Here is a 17,482-nt window from a genome sequence, read left to right as displayed (position 1 = left end):
ATTTGGTTTCGGTTAACGAAGCTCGGTTCGGAGTTGACTACGAACCTTGTTGGAGTGCAGCCGGTTGGCTCACCCGATATCGTTCTAGTCGGATTTGGACCCGAGTCGGTTCGGCTTCGGATATATGTATTGTTGAACTTGCTCGAATTGACTCCGGTAACTTGAGGGACAGAACCGACTGGTCTTCCCGAATGTTTCCGAGTCGGAGTGAGCCCGGTTCGCTTCCGAATATATATGCCGAATACCGATTATTGAAACCGATTATCTGAACCGATTCTGCTTCAGTTGACTGGAGCGACGAGAGAGACGGATCCAACTGATCCTCCCGAATGTCGATCAGCCGGATGAAGCACGAATTTGGGTTGTTTTCTTGAGACCGATCTGCACCGAGTGGTTACAATGAGCGGCGAGCAGCGTTTGATGACCTCTGTGAATGCCGTTTAACCGAGTGGAGCACGATCGTGTCAATGTTGCACAAGGGGATTTCACCTCGAGCGGTTACGATCACAAGGAACAGAGTACAACCTGCTGGCTTACTCCAAGCAAAGATGATCTAACGCGATGAGATGCAAGCCTCGTTTTTCTTCTTCTTCTCTCTTCTTTGAATGACGCAAGAAACCGAATGCTGTGCAGGCTGAGACGACGGCCGACAGCGGGATGAAGGACCGAATACTGTGCAGGCTCTGATACCAGATGTTGTAGACAGAGGTCGTCAATGCGGAAGATCAAATAGCATTCGATTAGGGTTGAGTACCTGCGTATGACAGTTTCAAGGTCGTGCATAGAGATGGAAAGAGAGAGAGAGAGAGAGAGAGAGAGGCACAAAAGACTTTCTATTCAATAGAAAACAATAATACAACCAACCATACAACCAGGTTACTAGGTCACTTTATATAGTGACCGACTTAGGGCAACTACCCTTTATGCTAATTACACAAATGACCCAAACTTGAGCTATACAAAGGGATAGTTTGAATACGTCCATTATACACTTGTATTCGACATGCCCCTTCCCCAAACAGGGGAAAAAGGAGAATCCAGCAACACGCACAGGGTGTACTGTTATTACTGCCGAAAAGAGGGGCATTACAGTAATCAATGCCCAAGCAAAACAACCGACAAGCAGCCGGCAGTCAACATGGTGACAGCCGAAGTACAGCAGGTTACCACGCGGTCGAAGGGGAAGGCCGCCGAATGGGAAGCCCAGGAAGCAATCAGAAAACAAGCGGCACAATGGATCAAAGAAGCCAACGAACAAGGTGCGGCGGAAGTAAGAGACCAGAATATGCCAAAGGATGAGGAAATCGTACAGCCAGGAGAAAACCCGACATGGCAAGCATTACAAGATTGTCAGATCGTGCTGCCGTTGGCACGGTTACTGCAGTTGGTGCCGCGGTTTACAGCAGACTTACAAGCCACCGTGAGCAAACCGACGCCGACGCCAGCACCGGCATTTTTCTCCAACCCGGAGGAAGGCCCAGCGGTGGTCGATACCAGTAGCCCAGCAATCACGACAATCGTCAAAGGAAAGGAGATTCCAGGAACAATTATTGACGGAGGCTCCGGGGTGAACGTCATCAGTCGACAAACATGCGACGACCTAGGCATCCAGGAGTGGGAACCATGCCCCTTCTGGTTACGCATGGCGGATACAAGCTCAGTCCGACCAACCGGTCTTATCCGGGACTTGGAAGTAACGATGGGAGGCCACGTATTCCGGATATCGGCCGTGGTACTAGAGCTGAATGTACAAGGCGCATATCCCCTACTGTTAGGACGACCATGGCTGCGAACGGCGCATATCAAGCAAAACTGGCAAAAGAATATGATCACGTTCCGACGAGGGAAAACAAAGGTACGGGTAGCCACGCAACCACGGGTGCTCACTAGCAAGGAGGCAACCCCTTTATATGCCGAAAGCATCAACATGTTGGAGGGCTTACCGGATGAGGAAGTTGATCGGTACCTCGAGGAACACCCACAGATCGTCCCACTTTTTGAGGTGGATATCACGGCAGCAGTAGAGCCGTACATCACAATGCCGGACGAGCCGGACAAAGCGGCGATCCGGGAACTACGCCAAGCACAGGAAGCCCTAGAAAGAGAAATGACGATATCCCAAAGGGTGAAAGCATCCCAGCTGGAAGAGGTGGACCTCGGCACAACCGAACAACTCCGACCGGTAAAAGTCGCGAAGGAATTGCCGAAGGAGGAAAAACAGGCAATGGTAGCACTGTTAACGGATTTCAAGGACGTGTTCGCATGGTCATACGAAGACATGCGAGGGCTGGACCCCCAGCTCTACCAGCACCAAATTCATCTAAGTACTGACGCGAAACCCATCGCTCAACGCCGGTACCGGATGAATCCAAACTATGCGGCAAAGGTGAAGGAGGAAATTGACAAGCTTCTCCGGGTCGGATTTATCCGACCAGTCAAGCAGGCAACCTGGCTGAGCCCGATAGTGGTGATCCCGAAAAAGAACGGCAAAATCCGGGTATGTGTGGACTACAGGAAACTAAATGCCGCGACAGTGACCGACGCTTTTCCACTACCATTCACGGACGGAGTGCTAGATGCGGTGGCCGGCCACGAAGTTTACAGCTTCCTGGATGGATTCAGCGGCTACAACCAAATCCGAATGAACCCGGCCGACCAAGAGAAAACAGCGTTCGTGACGGAATGGGGAGTGTTCGTCGCGGTCGTGATGATGTTCGGATTAAAGACAGCCCCTGCAACATTTCAAAGGATAATTATGGAAATCTTCAGGGATTTTATTCCCGGTTTTATGCAGGTCTTCCTAGACGATTTCGCCGTCTACAGCCGACACGGAGAGCATCTCGATCACCTACGACTATGCTTAGAAAAGTGTCGCGAGTACCGATTAAGTCTGAACCCGGCTAAGTGCGTCTTTGGAGTCGCAAGCGGCAACTTGTTAGGGCACGTGGTGAGTCGGGAAGGAATCGCGGTAGATCCGGATAAAGTAAAAGCAATTCTCGACGCACCGGCACCGAATAACGCAAAGGCTTTAAGCCGATTCCTTGGTCAAATAAGGTGGCATAGTCGGATGATACGGCACCCTGCCGACTTTGCTACACCATTGCACTCTGCCGTACATAGAGTACCTTTCCAATGGACAGAAACGGAGGAGAAAGCCTACCAAGCGTTGAAGGTCATGCTGTCACAAGCTCCGGTGGTGCAGCCGCCGGACTGGAGTAAAAGCTTTCACGTCTTCGTCGACGCGTCGGGCGTAGCAATCGGCAGCGTTTTGATGCAACTCACGGAACCGAAATGGTATCGGCCGGTGTACTACGCAAGCAGGAAACTCTCGAAAGCCGAACGGAACTACTCTACAACGGAACGAGAGGCATTAGGAATGGTGTACAGTGTCACAAAGTACAGGCACTATCTGCTCGGACGAAAGTTCTCCTTCCACGTTGACCACTCGGCACTACTCTACCTGGTCTCAAAGGCAGCCCTGACAGGAAAACTCGCACGATGGACGTTGCTATTACAGGAATTCGAATTCGACATTTTCCACCGACCCGGGGTGCAGCATGCGGTAGCAGACTACCTGAGCAGACTAGAATCCGGAGAATCAGGGGACGGCGTACAGGACGAATTTCCCGACGCCGAGCTGTTTAGGGTCACGACGGCACCGGCAACGGAGGCCACAGTAGTGGACGAAGACAAATGGTTAACCGAAATGCATCAGTTCCTGAGCACCGGAGTTCCCCCAGAAAACCTGGACCGAGACGAACGGAAAAGGATGGCAGTACGGAGCAGACATTTCTGCTTGGTAGGAGACACCCTCTATCACAAGGGAGCAGATGGCGTATGGAGGCGAGCAGTGCGGAGCGATGAAAAGGATCTGATCCTGAGGGAAGCCCACTGTGGAATTGCAGGCGGGCATTATGCCGGCGAAACAACAGCCCGGAAGATATGGCAGAGCGGACTATGGTGGCCGACTACCATGAGAGATGCCGTTAAGTATAGCAGGGAATGCGACCTGTGTCAACGACTGGGCCAACCCACGGAGCAGGCCCGGATGCCACATCACCCGGTCTTGCCATTAGAACCATTCCAAAAGTGGGGCTTGGACTTTGTCGGTCCATTCAAGCCACCGGCAATGCGAACCGGAAATCGGTATATAATAGTGGCTACCGACTACTGCACGAAATGGGTAGAAGCAAAGGCATTACGGGACAACACGGCGGCGTCCACGGCCAAAGTTTTATACGAATGCATATGGTGTCGGTACGGATGCCCGATTGAGCTGATCAGTGACCAGGGAGGTCATTTCCTCGGGCAGGTGGTGGAAAGTTTGACATCATTCTATGCGGTAGTACACAAACGAAGCCCTCCCTACTACCCTCAAGCCAACGGATTAGCGGAATCAACGAATAAAACGCTACAGAACATCCTTAGAAAAATCGTCAATGAGAACCGGACCGACTGGGACACGAAGTTGCAGAGCGTGCTGTGGGCGTACCGAACGGCGTACAAGACTAGCATCCGGACGACCCCGTTCCGACTGGCATTCGGCTTGGAAGCAGTCATGCCAGTAGAATTCCAAATTCCTAGCTTAAGAATACAGGTTAAGGAGCGGTTAAGCGAGAAGGAATCCGAACGAATCCGGCTGGCGATGCTGTTGGAACTGGAAGAAAATCGAATAGCCAGCCTGCTACAGCTAGAACTAGAGCAAAGGAGGAGGAAAGCCTTTGTAGACCGACACCGGCGCGGTAACGAAAAGGAATTCGAAGTCGGGAAACCAGTATTGCTGTTCCAGACACGGATGGGGAGCATGCCGGGGAAATTGCGATTTCGATGGACCGGACCATTCTGGATCACAAAGGAGTACAATGGGTCTTACCAGCTCGGGACGTTGTCAGGAGAAGTTGTGGGCAAATGGGCAAATGGGTTTCGCCTAAAACCGTATAAGGGGCACATGCCAGCTAACCCCTTCAAGCAAGACCCGGACATCCTGAATGGCGAGGAACCGACACAGATCCGGAGGACCGAGGAGCCGACACCGAGGCGGAACAACGAGGAATCGACACAGATCTGGAGGACCGAGGAGCCGACACCGAGGCGGAACAACGAGGAACCGACAACAGTACGCACCGACCCGAACACATCGGGGGGAACCGAACAATGATGCGGCACATGGTGAAAGAAAAAAAAAAAAAAAAAAAAAAAATGATGACGTGGTGCTACGGTTAGAAATTCAAGACAAGAAGAGATCAAGGTAATGATGAAGGAAGTAGTTACAACCGTCACACGGGTGCACGAGCTATTTAAAGCACAGAACGTGGGGGGCCGATGTACAAGATTTAACACGCGCAGCAATCAAGGAGTCATAATGACAGACACGTAGGAGATTCGACACACGCGGCAGAGAAGCGCAAGCATGACACGCGGCAGCAAAGGACAGACATGCTATTCATGACAGAGCATGCGCAGGCGCCAAAAATAGGACATGCTATTCATGACAGAGCATGCGCAGGCGCCAAAAATAGGACATGCTATTCGAGGCAGAGGACGTGCAGACGCCAAAATTAAAGAGTGACATGCTAATTATGGCAGAAGATACGCACGCGCGAAAAACAGGAAAAGGCGGCTCGAGGGAAACGCCACTATATAAAGGAAGAACCGGAGAAGGGTTCACTTTTTACGAATTTTCCCACAAGCAAACGCAGGCTCAAGACAGCGAGATCCGACGCGCAGAACACCCACACCCCGACCTCAGACCACAGGCAGCAGCAGAGGAAGAAGAAGCGATGGCACTGTCGGAAGGAGCGCGCCAATGGCTGATGGAGAACGGATTAGGAGGGCTATTGCGGGTCGCCGACGCTCCGCCACACAAGGAACCAGAGCAGGCGGCAACAGCAGTGGACCTGGCAGAAGTCACCGAAGGAGCGGTACAAGCGCTCACCGGGATTGCGGAGGGCGGACTTCAGACAATAGAGCTACCCTCGAGCCAAATATTCTTCGAGTATTTCGGCGAATATTCCCTCAGCAGCAAGGCGTATCGCACACAGGGAGGAGAGAACCTGCTGTTCGGAGAGGTGGCCCGCGCCCTAATGGAGTATGGGTTCGTGAACCCTCGTCCGCCAGCCATAGCCAAATACCGAGCAGCGATCGTCATTGCGACATACGAAGGCCTGCAGGTGGACTGGCTCCACTTCATTACCGAAGGACTGAAAGAGGCGATCAAGCACTTGGTGGAAGGGAAGAAGCCATGGGCCGGAATATCCCAATGGTTAACCGTGTTGGTCCCACCGACGTCCCCCATCAAGCACAAGAAAAGAAGTCGGCAGGAGACTACGCCGAAGCCAACCATGAAGCGCCGACGAATCCTAGAGAAACACACTCCAGGATGGACACAGGAAGAAGAAGCGCCACGGGACGAAGGACCATCCCGACAACCGCGGGAAGAAGGATCATCTCGACAACCGCGAGAAGAAGACTCCTCCCGACAGCAACGGGAGGAAGGCCCATCACGGCAGCCAAAGAAATAGCAACAGCAAACGGCCACGAAGAAGAAAGAGGCGGAAAAAGGCAAGGAGAAGCTGGCGAAGAAGACAAGCAAGAGGCAAACCGACACCGAACCAGTAACGCTCGAATCGGAACCGGTACCAGTAAAGGAACCGATAGTCGCAACGACGGAGGACGCTGAAACAGAGGAAGACTCATCCGAACCGATGTTAATACTACCACCCAGGCAAGGAAAGGAGAAACGGGCGACAAGACCGACCCCAACAGCGGACGGAACTCAGCAACGGGCGGAAGAACCAGTAACCGGAACAGAAGCGACACAGGATGAAGGTCCGTCTGCACCAAAGACGGCAGTACCGGAACCGACGGCGGCGGAGTTCGAAGAACAAAGAAAGGAACAAGCGCCGGAGCAAGAGAAGAGGCCGGAGAAACAGCCGGAAAAACAGCCGGAGCTAGGTACGCCTGCTCACACCGACGAAGGCAGAACAAAGGCACAATGGCTAAGGTGGTTGTCAGGGCAGTTGTCGGGAGTGGCAAACCAGATGGAGAAAGAGGAGGAGCAAAGGGAACAAGTGACTAGGACGACGACTAAGGATATGGTCATGCTCCGGGCACAATTACATGAGCTGCAAGAAGAGCTAGCACAGGCAAAAGAAGGCAGCCGACAAGCGCAAGATGGCACCGAGCCGGTCGGGACATCAGAAAAGCAAGCCGAACCAGAAACGGAGAAGGCCTTGCAAACCGGCCCTGAGACCGAGAAGTTAATAGCAACTTTGAAAGAAGAATTACAGGCTCAGGAGGCATTGAGAGATAACGAAAGGGAGCAGCGGAAGTTGGTAGAAGACGACAGACGGCGAATGGAGGAAGGCCTTCGCCGAAGCAAAGCCACCAATGACCGACTACAAGAAGAAAACGGGAAGCTGCAAAAGGAAAAAGATAGGCTGCGCCGACGAATGGAGCAGGAAATCGAGCGGTTGCGAGAGGAACTCCGACAACAAAAGGACCGGGATGATCGGTTGCGAGATCAGGCGAACCGACGCCTAAAACAGAAGACGGAGGAATTCGACCGACTATGTAAGGATTATAAATAGGCCACGTCGGACATCAAGAATCAGGCAGCAACGTACGACCGACAGATAGAGAAGCTGAAAGAGCAGCTCAAGGAAAACCGCTTGGAATTGTCCAAAGCAAGGGAGGGAGTATCGGCGGAGAAGACCTTGACGTCGGAACAAAGAAAGGAGATGGAAGTACTTCGGCAGAAAGTAGGGGAGCTGACAAAGAGCAGGAACGAGGAAAAAGTGAAGTCGACTTTCGAAATCAACAAATGGCGGAGTACCTGTGACAAGCAAAAAGTCGACTCTGAAGCTCAAGCTCAGTTAATGGCCGACATCATCAAACGGATAAGGAAGGAAAAACAAGCAGCTTCGGAACAGGCTAAAGCAGGGGTTGGCCGAATTAAGTTCATCATGTCAAGTTGGAGTACCCGAGCTCAGGCCAGCATAAATGAAAGCACGGAGAAGCTCTGGAGGGAATGGGCACAACAGGCAGCTGAACTGCAGATACTCCGAGCTGATGCAGAAAATCGGAAGAAAACCGGAGATGGGTTCTATAAAATGGACAAAGAAAGTATTGTCAACATCCGGGAAGAACTGTCGGAGGATTTCTATGCTCTAGCAGAAGAGCATCTCAAGGAAATCCGAGGGTTAGTAGAGAGGTTGGATGACGGACAGCTCGAAACCCAACTAGAATTGGAAGGGTACGAGAAGGACCGACTGCGACAGGAAGCCGAGGGACACACAACGCCGATCTCCATCAGTGAGGGCGAGCGACCGGCTGAAGAGGACCCAACCGACAACGCACCCCGACAAGAATTACCCGAGGAAGAACTTCCGGAGCAAGAACAGGTTGATGCCGGGGATGATGCAGAGTGGAGACAGAGAAGTACCGAATCCGGGGAGGAAAGGACACAACTAGTGGAAACCGGAGAGAGTGATACCGGGAACGGAACGGAGGTAGAGCAGGACAGACCCGGACAGGATACAGAAGAAACACCGGTACCACCGGTACAAGCAGAGTCGGAGCAGCAAGATGCGAAAAGGCAGCCAATCCAATCGGAAGTCGGAGACGGCACAGGCAAGACAACACTTGAAACCTCTGAGCGGAGTTTGCTGGATAATTTGGAGGAAGACTGAAGCCGGCTGTGGGTTCGAAGTGCAATGCACTTTCCCACGGGCGTGCCATGTGTTGGCCGGTCAGAGAAGGCAAATGGGAAAGCAAGGTCGGATCGGATAAATATAGAAATAGGAATAGAATTATTAGGAGGGATGGATCCGGTAGTTGTAACCGATCCGGATCCGAACCGATTCGGTTTCGGTTAACGGTTGCCTATCGAGCACCGATTGTAATCTGGCCGGATGCCTATAAAAGGATCCGATGTTTTGTAATGAAGTGACGAAGAATTAATATAGTTTTGCTTATGCTTATTGATCTTGTCTTCGTCTGTGCTTAAGTGTAATTATCATACGCGTGTATTAACATCCTATCCCTACCACCCCTTTGGAGAAGTGTCGGATAGACACCTGTGTTGCGGCTAGTCCAGCCATACATACAATTGGCTGCAATTTCTTCAACTCTCTCCAAAGATACGGAAGGAAGGGGACGACTAACAAGCATATGTCAAAGCACCAAAGCAGTGCACTATGCGGGGGTTGTACGAGTGAAGGAACGAAAGGATATTCGACCCGTTATTTCGGTAACCATGACAGGTCTTTTAAAATAGGATGCCTTACTAAATAGTGGTATTAGAATTGGTCCTTTGTCCAATGTCATAGTGAGTAAGATTGGAAATTCTATTTGTCAAAAGTCCTCTAGCAAGGTTGACAAGGGTTTGGTTCCTTGTTTGGGAGCTATAGAGGATAAGGTTATTGATTTTTTTGGCCTAACCATGAAAGGTTTTTTAATTAAGGATGCCTTACTAAATAGTGGTATTAGAATTGGTCCTTCATCCAATGTCATAGTGAGTAAGATTGGAAATTCTATTTGTCAAAAGTCCTCCAACATGGTTGACAAGGGTTTGGTTCCTTGTTTGGGATCTATAGAGAATAAGGTTATTGATTTGTTTGGCATATCCATTTCCATGTATTTGTGTGGAATAGCGATCGGCCACAACCGAGTCTTAAACAATCAATGGAAGAAAGCAGGAAATAGAAATGAGATTAATGCATTTACATAGTATGAGATGACATCAGATGTTTACGTGGAAATCCCCAATAGGGAAAAACCGTGGGAGCCCACAGACTCCAACTATCACTATAAGAAGAGGATACAAAGAGAGAGTCCAAGGCAACGACCTCGAGCTCTATTGTTGAGATACAAGGTCAAGATTGGGTGCGTAAACCGAGAGGCCATTGGATACATATTCCGCAAAGGAATATATTTTTGCGAGTTAGTGTAGGGGCTCATTGATGAGCATTGAAGTACATCTCAGTACTTTTGTCAGTTCGTATGGACCTGTATAAAAGTTCTCTCTGGGCACATCCTATGCACAGAGTTTTAGAGTATTGTTTTTGAATAGATTTTTCTGTGTTCTGCTCTTTGTATCTCTCGTGTGTACGTTGTGTTGGTTAAGCTTTCAATTAAACCTTCTTTGTCTTTTGTCTGTTTTTACCTGGTTGTGTCTGTTAAGCTTCCACACATATTCTTTTTCATGGTATCAGAGCGAGAAGGTTGAGATCCTCTGCTACCGACAAACAAACAAACCCTAATCCCGGTGAAGAACAGAAGAAGGAAAGAATGGACAGAGGAATGGCTAGCTCGCTTCCGACAGAGAAGCTCGACAGAAGAAACTACGCATCTTGGTTATACAAAATACACTAGTACTTGCTCGGGCATGGCTACTGGAGTTATGTCGATGGAGCTAATGATGCAACACCCAAATCGACAAACACGGATTTCCCGGCCTAGGAACAGGCGGGAAGCAGAGTTCTCTACTGTTTCACATCATGTGTGAGTGATCAGCTTCTGAGCTACATTCGGGATGCGAGGACTGTTAATCCTTAGGGCCGGACAACAGCCTAACACAGGGTGTCCACTTAAGACATTTCACCAAAGGGTGTTACGGCGAGATAACTTACAACACAACGCTTAATTGGACCTTAATCGGTTACTTAGCAATACAATACTCAATGATTAAACAAAAGGTTTATATTACTCTCCGTTAATGACTACATTATAACCGGGCCTTTATATAGGTCACCGGTGCGAAGTACAAAACGGTGTCAATCGGCACCTTTTCGGGATCAGTCCGGATCCGGATCGGCATACCGATTCCGGTTCATCCGTCCACATCTTCTCATATATTAATCTATATATTAAGACTAGTAATTTCAACATATTCCTAAATAACAATTCCCCTTTTCACACCCTGGTCTTTGCTGGCCGAGTAACACATGGCACGCCCGTGGGACAGTACCTTGTACGTCGAATCCCACACCGGCCCCTTACTCTTCGTTCAAGATATCCAGGATGCTTTGCTCCAGGGTCTCCAGGGTCTCCAGTGGTTCTACGGGAATCTGTTGTGGCTGTTGTAGCTGCTAATGCTGGTGTTGCGGCTGCTCCAATTGTGGCTGGGGTTGCTTCTCCGTTTGTGGCTCCAACTCTAGCTGCGGCTCTGATGGTTGCTATGACACCGGCGTTTCCTTCGTTGTTTCCTCCGTCGGAGTTGTCTCTAGTTGACTTACCCCGGCCTGGTCTCCGTTTGCTCCTTGTACCGGTGACGATTCCTCATCACTGAGGTTGACCGTTGCCGCCTGCCTTGCTTTTTCTTCCCTAAACCGGGACCGCTCATAGCTCTCAAACTGGATTTGAGCATCCATCCGATCGTCGTCCAGTTGAGCTATGAGTTGCCGGACCTGCACCAATTGCTCATCCGCCAGAGCTGTGAAATCTTCTGCCAGCTCATCCTTTATGGCGGTGAAGTCCTCCAATGTGAGCATGTAACAGTCGTCACCTTCCTTCCACCGGTTTTTAGCGTCCGCCCTGAGCAACTGGAGTTCAGCCGTATTCTGCGCCCATTTCGTCCACCATCGCACGGAGCTCTCGTCAATCAAGCGTTTGTTCTTGTTTAGCCATGACCGGAGGATGCACTGGATCCGTTCCATTCCCATCTGTGATTTGTTCTCCGCGGCTTGTCGCTCCTCTTTCAATTGCTTGATGATTTTGACCGTGTCCGCCTCCTGCTCCCTATAATGCGACAATTGACTCTGATAGGTTGTTTGCAACCTCTATAACACCATTGTCGCCCTTTCCTTTTCTTCATTGTGCTGCTTGTGGAGCTCCATCCGGTCCCTCGCCGCTTCCTCCAATAACTTTGTATTCTCAGCCCGTTCGTCGGCGAGTGCTGTTGTGGCCCTATCAACTTCCTGCCGGAGCTCGGCCATCCTTTCCTGTTGTTGCTTATACTCCATGGCCAAGATCTTAAAGTTTCGGTGTAGGTGGTCGAAGTCCTCTGTCTTCTGCTTCAGCCTCTGGTTGATTTGCCAGCGAGCGCGGTCTTCCCGGTCCTTTTGTTGACGGAGTTCTTCTTTCAGCCTTTCGATTTCCGTTTCCGCCATCCGTTGTAGCTTGTCCTTCTCCTGCAACAAGTTTTTCTTTTTCCTCCTTTAGCCGGTCATAAGCTTGATGCCCTTTTAGCAGATTTTCTTCTGCTTGGCGGAGGTTTTCAACAGTCTTCCTTAACTCCTCTTCTACCACTTTCTTCAAATCTCTTTCACGGCTCCGTAGTGCTTCTTGTGCAGCAAGTTCGTCCCTTAATTCGGCAAGCTCTTGGGCTTGCACCGCATCTTTCTCTGGGACGGTTTCTGTCTCTGGGGTCTTATTCATATGTACAGGCGTGGTTGTTTCTTTATTCTGTACATCCACCGGAGTCACCGGTGCTTGGATCTGTGTTGTGGTTAAGGCCATTTTGGCCATGTCTTCTATGACCCGATCCAAGTCTTGTTCAAGACACCGGATCCTTGACCGGGCCGTCTCTAGTTCATTGGTTGTGACTAGCAACCGTGTTGAAAAACAGTGCTCGGCCACAACCGAGGAATAGGATCAACTTTCAGAAAACAGGAAATACAAAATGCACGAAGTACAATAGAGAGAAGAGTACACGGGATGTTTTACGTGGAAAACCCTAAATGGGGAAAAACCACGGGAGTCCTCAAACTCCAACTATCACTATAAACAAAGATGTACAATGGTGAAGCTACAAGGCAACAACCTTGAGCTCACTGTCTTCGCCACAGGCGGTGGCAGTACACAGAGGCAACGACCTCTTCGTCTCACTCTCTCTCTCTCTCTCTCTCGGCTGCTCACTTAGCTCTCTCTAAGTAAAAAAAACCAGAAAAATGAGCAACAACATCAAACTGTTTGCCCTAAGTCATATTTATACACATATGACTTTCGGGCTATTTACAAATATAGCCTCAAGGGCCCTTGGCAAACATATTCACAAATATGTCCCCGCATCCGGATCTCTCTCCGGGTACATTCGTCATCCGGCTCCGTAGCCGGGGTCTTCATCATCCGGCTCCGTAGCCGGGGTCTTCATCGTCCGGCTCCGGAATCGTAACCGTAACCGTAACCGGGATTGCCGTCATTCATCTCCGGACATCCCATCCGGAGGGACCGAAAATCCCAACAAACTCCCCCTTCACTTCAGCATGGGATGTCTCTCCAATCCGATCCTCTTCCGGCATGCTTCCAGCTTGTCGGGTGTAAGTACCTTGGTCAGCATATCCGACCCGTTCTCGTCCGTGTGGATCTTCGTCAACACGAACTCCTTGTCTTCTATCCTTTCCCGGATCCAGTGGTATCTACGCTGGATGTGTTTCGTCCGGGAATGGTAGGCCGCGTTCTTCGCAAGGTGGATGGCACTCTGACTATCGCAGTAGAGCCGGTACTCCTCCTGCCGGATACCGAGCTCTCTAATGAAGTCTTTCATCCATATTATTTCCTTGCCGGCTTCAACAGCCGCCATGTACTCCGCCTCCGTGGTTGACAACGCAACCGTCTTCTGCAGCCTCGACTGCCATGAAACAGCTCCCCCTGCATACGTCATCACATACCCGGATGTGGACCGGCTGGTATCTGCATTAGCCGACATATCCGAATCGGTAAAGCCGTCGAGTTCGGGCTTACCGGAGCCGAATCGGAGGCATACGTTTGCCGTGCCCTTCAGGTATCGGAGTATCCACTTGACCGCGTTCCAGTGTTCTTTGCCGGGATTGCTCATGTACCGGCTCACCACTCCGACTGCATATCCTATGTCCGGTCTTGTACACACCATTGCGTACATCAAGCTTCCGACGGCAGAGGCATATGGTACTTTCATCATGTCCTCTTTCTCAGCCTTTGTCTTGGGGCTTTGCTTGCTGGACAGCTTGCAGTTTGCCGGGAGGGTTGATCCGACCGGTCTTGCTTCCGACATGTTGAACCGGTGAAGCACCTTTGTTACGTACTTCTCCTGTGACAGCCACAACTGCTTCTTCTTCCGGTCTCGGATGATGTGCATCCCTAGTATTTGCCTCGCCGGACCCAGGTCCTTCATTGAGAAGGTTCGGTGAAGTGCTTTCTTCAGCATCCGTATCTTGCCCTGGTCCCGTCCGACGATCAACATGTCGTCCACGTACAGGAGGAGTATTAGAGAGTCTCCTCCTTCGAACTTCTTCACAAACACGCAGTGATCGGACTGCGTTTTGTGGTACCCTTCGTCGGTCATGAAGGAGTCGAACTTCTGGTACCATTGCCGGGGAGCCTGCTTCAGTCCGTAAAGGCTCTTCTTCAACCGGCATACCAGGTGCTCCTTCCCTTTCTTCTCGAATCCTTCCGGTTGCTGCATGTAGATCTCTTCTTCGAGGTCACCGTGAAGGAATGCCGTCTTCACGTCCATCTGTTCTACCTCGAGGTCCATGCTTGCCGCTATGCTCAGCACCGTCCGGATGGAGGTCATCTTCACTACCGGGGCAAATATCTCGTCGAAGTCGACGCCCTTCTTCTGCTAGAACCCCTTCACTACGATCCTGGCTTTGTATCTCGGGGGGTTTCCGGCATCTCCCGGTTTCAGCTTGAACACCCACTTGTTTCGAAGTGCCCGCTTACCTTTCGGCAACTCCACAAGTTCATATGTGTGGTTCTCATGCAGGGAATCCATCTCCTCCTGCATGGCACTTAACCACCTGCGGCTATGGTTGTCAAGCTTTGCTTCTTCAAAACTTTCCGGCTCCCCCTCGTCGGTTAGCAGCACGTGCTCTGGTTCCGGAAATCTCCGGGGGGCCCTTCTCTCTCTTAGAGGATATCTCCATTCCGGAGCTTCGGTAACCGGCTCCTCCGTTTCCTCTTCATCCGAATCCATTTCGGGATCGGGGCCGGTTCCGGTATCAGTTTCATCTTCCTCGGCCGGTTCTGTTTCTTCACCGTCTTCGGCCGGATCCTCGAGTGCTAACCGGTCCCTTGCCGGTCGGGACTGCTCTTCGTAGAGTTGATCCTCACCGGTTGACTTGGAGCTCTTCATCTTCTTCTCCGACTCCCAGTCGGCGAGTGTCTTGTCCTCCATGAAGATGATATCTCGACTCCTGAATATCTTCTTGTCGGCCGGGTCCCATACTCGGTAGCCGAACTCGTCGTCGCCGTAACCGAGGAATATGCATGGCCGGGTCTTTGGATCTAACTTTCCTCTCCGGTCCTTTGCCACATGCACGTATGCGAGACACCCGAACACCTTCAGATGCCGGTAGGACACTTCCTTACCGGTCCACACTCTCTGGGGCGTGTCTCCGTCCAAAGGTACTGAGGGTGATCTGTTTATCACGTATGTCGCCGTCGACATTGCCTCAGCCCAAAACCCCTTGGGTAATTTCGCATGCGCCAGCATACTCCGGACCCTCTCCATTATGGTCCGGTTCATCCTCTCGGCCAGCCCGTTCAGTTCCGGCGTCTTCGGCACAGTAAACTCGAGCCGGATTCCCTTCGAGCGACAGTACTCCTGGAACTGCCCCCGGTATTCCCCTCCGTTATCCGCTCGTATCGCTTTCAGCTTCTTGCCGGATTCCCTTTCCACTCTCGCGTGGAGTTCTTTGAAGACGCACAACACTTGGTCCTTTGTCTTCAACGGTGCCGTCCACAGCTTCCGGCTGTGGTCATCAATGAATGTCACGAAGTACTGGGCTCCGCCATGTGACTTCGTTTCTACTTGACACACGTCAGTGTGCACCAACTCCAATGGTGCGCTACGTCTCGTCGGTGGCCTTGAGTGGAAGGAGGTCCGGTTTTGCTTACCGGCCAGACAGTCGGTGCACTTCTCCAGGTGCACATGCTTCACTGGAATAAGGTTGTCTTCTGCAAGCCTCTTCATCCCCTTCTCACTCATGTGGCACAGTCTCTTGTGCCACAGCTCACCGGCAGCGTCGGCTGCCACGTTCAACTCCTCCGGACACAACCAGGCATTCATAAGGTACAGTGTGTTGACTTTTCGGGCTCGAGCCACTATCAGGCTCCCCTTGCTGAACTTCATTACACCGTTCCGGATGCTACCCATCTAGCCTTCATCGTCTAGCCTCCCGGCCGAAATCAGGTTCAATCGAACCTCCGGAACGTGTCGGACATCCTTTAGCAGCATCTTGCATCCGGTTGATGTCATCAGCCACACGTCTCCTATGCCGGCAATCCGGCATGTACCTTCATTTCCCATCCGGACACAGTCGTGCTCACCGGCTGTGTAGGATGAGAAGTATTTCTTCTCCGGGGTCAGGTGGAACGACGCTCCGGAATCGACCACCCAGGTCATCTCTTCACCGGCAATGTTCAGCTCCGTCTCTTCGGTAATGAGCATTATCTCTTCTTCACTTGCCGCGAGTGCCGTCGTTCCTTTCCGGTCCTGCCCTCGCCAATCCGGACCTCTCCGGTCCGTGGCTCCCCGGTATGCACCGTTTCTCTCCGGTGACTTCTTCGAATCGGTGTCGTCGGCTCCGTTGTCCTTTCGGTAATGCCGACAATTCTTCCGGAAGTGCCCCGGCTTCCCACAGTGGAAGCATGTGGGTCTTCCTCTTGACTGCGACCGGGTCCCCGACTTCTCCCGTCTTTGCGGACTCCGGTTCCATTGTCTTCCCCGATCCGATTCGGTAAGCAGCATCTTCGGATCGGAAACCGGTTCTTTATCTCTCCGACGCGCTTCTTCGTTCAAAATGCTTGTCTTTACCGTTTGTAGAGACAAGTTATCTTCGGTGCAGGAGGTGCTGAGAGTCACCACCAAGTTCTCCCAGCTTTCCGGCAATGTACACATCAGAATGATGGCTTGCATTGCATCCTCCAACGGGAACTTGATCGCCGCAAGCTGGTTCACGAATCCCATGAACGTGCTCACGTGTTCCACCATATTCTCGCCGTCCCGGTACTTGAGGTTCACTATCTTCCTCATCAGGGAGGTCCGGTTCAACGCATTCTTCCTCTCGTAGAGGCCCGACAGCTTCTTCCACATCTCATATGCGTTGGTGTCATTCGCCACATGTTGTAGAACGCTTACATCGACATATTGCCGGATCGTCGCTACGGCTTTCCGGTTCAGGAGCTTCCACTCCGACTCTATTACCCCCTTGGGTATCTCGGCATTGTCGATCGGTTCATATAGGTCTCGGACGATGAGAAGGTCTTCCATCTTTATCTTCCAGTCGGCGTAGTTATGTGAGTTCAACACCATCATGCCCGGAGGCCCACTACCGCCGCCTTCCATTTTCTGTGTTAACCGTGCTCTGATACCAATTTGTTGAAAAACAGTGCTCGGCCACAACCGAGGAATAGGATCAACTTTCAGAAAACAGGAAATACAAAATGCACGAAGTACAATAGAGAGAAGAGTACACGGGATGTTTTACGTGGAAAACCCTAAATGGGGAAAAACCACGGGAGTCCTCAAACTCCAACTATCACTATAAACAGAGATGTA

This window comes from Azolla caroliniana, unplaced genomic scaffold (assembly GCF_043228905.1).
Source record: "Azolla caroliniana isolate FFs.n. ecotype wild unplaced genomic scaffold, voAzoCaro1.0.p SCAF_8, whole genome shotgun sequence".
Taxonomy (NCBI): Eukaryota; Viridiplantae; Streptophyta; class Polypodiopsida; order Salviniales; family Salviniaceae; genus Azolla; species Azolla caroliniana.
This window is presented reverse-complemented; position numbering follows the sequence as displayed.